At 38.3% G+C, this 1,419-nt stretch overlaps 1 non-coding gene across 1 annotated transcript; it reads right to left on the reverse strand.

The window, feature by feature from the left end:
• Positions 1-856: 856 nt before the first annotated feature.
• LOC112787540 (small nucleolar RNA R71) lies at positions 857-964 on the reverse strand. Its single transcript, XR_003194947.1, has one exon. It is a non-coding gene; the product is annotated as a small nucleolar RNA R71 (small nucleolar RNA).
• Between the last annotated feature and the right edge of the window lie 455 nt (positions 965-1,419).

The following is a 1,419-nucleotide window of genomic DNA, read 5'->3' on the forward strand; positions in this document are numbered from 1 at the left end:
TCGAAAATATCTCTCTCTTTTTCAAAAATTCTTTTTAATTAACTAATTGTTTCAAAATTCAATTTTAATTTATTTCTTCTTTTAATTTTCGAAAATCACTAACTCTTTTTCAAAAATTATTTTCGAAAACCCCCTCTCATCCTCTTCTATTTATTTATTTATTTACTAACATCTCTTCCTCACTCACCAAAAATCCGAACCCCCTCTCTCTCTCTCTGAGTTCAAATTTTTTCTTCTTCTTTTCTTCTACTCACACAGGGACCTCTATACTGTGGTAAAAATGATCTCTATTATTATTATTTTTCTGTTCCCTCTTTTTCATATGAGCAGGAGCAAGGACAAGAATATTCTTGTTGAAGTAGATCCAGAACCTGAAAGGACTCTGAAGAGGAAACTAAGAGAAGCTAAATTACAACAATCCAGCAAGCACCTTTCAGAAATTTTCGAACAAGAAGAGGATATGGCAGCCGAAAATAATAATAATGCAAGGAGGATGCTTGGTGACTTTACTGTACCTAATTCCAATTTACATGGAAGAAGCATCTCCATCCCTACCATTGGAGCAAACAACTTTGAGCTGAAACCTCAATTAGTTTCTCTGATGCAGCAGAACTGCAAGTTTCATGGACTTCCATCTGAAGATCCTTTTCAGTTCTTAACTGAATTTTTGCAGATCTGTGATACTGTTAAGACTAATGGAGTAGATCCTGAAGTCTACAGGCTCATGCTTTTCCCTTTTGCTATAAGAGACAGAGCTAGAGTGTGGTTGGACTCTCAACCCAAAGATAGCCTGAACTCTTGGGATAAGCTGGTCACGGCTTTCTTAGCCAAGTTCTTTCCTCCTCAAAAGCTGAGCAAGCTTAGAGTGGATGTTCAAACCTTCAGACAGAAAGAAGGTGAATCCCTTTATGAAGCTTGGGAGAGATACAAGCAACTGACCAAAAAGTGTCCTTCTGACATGCTTTCAGAATGGACCATCCTGGATATATTCTATGATGGTCTGTCTGAATTAGCTAAGATGTCATTGGATACTTCTGCAGGTGGATCCATTCACCTAAAGAAAACGCTTGCAGAAGCTCAAGAACTCATTGACATGGTTGCTAATAACCAGTTCATGTACACTTCTGAGAGGAATCCTGTGAGTAATGGGACGCCTCAGAAGAAGGGAGTTCTTGAAATTGATACTCTGAATGCCATATTGGCTCAGAACAAAATATTGACTCAGCAAGTCAATATGATTTCTCAGAGTCTGAATGGAATGCAAGCTGCATCCAACAGTACTCAAGAGTCATCTGCTGAAGAAGAGGCCTATGATCCTGAAAACCCTGCAATAGCAGATGTGAATTACATGGGTGAACCATATGGAAACACCTATAATCCCTCATGGAGAAATCACCTAAATCTCTCATGGAAGGATCA

This window comes from Arachis hypogaea, chromosome 20, assembly GCF_003086295.3.
Source record: "Arachis hypogaea cultivar Tifrunner chromosome 20, arahy.Tifrunner.gnm2.J5K5, whole genome shotgun sequence".
Taxonomy (NCBI): Eukaryota; Viridiplantae; Streptophyta; class Magnoliopsida; order Fabales; family Fabaceae; genus Arachis; species Arachis hypogaea.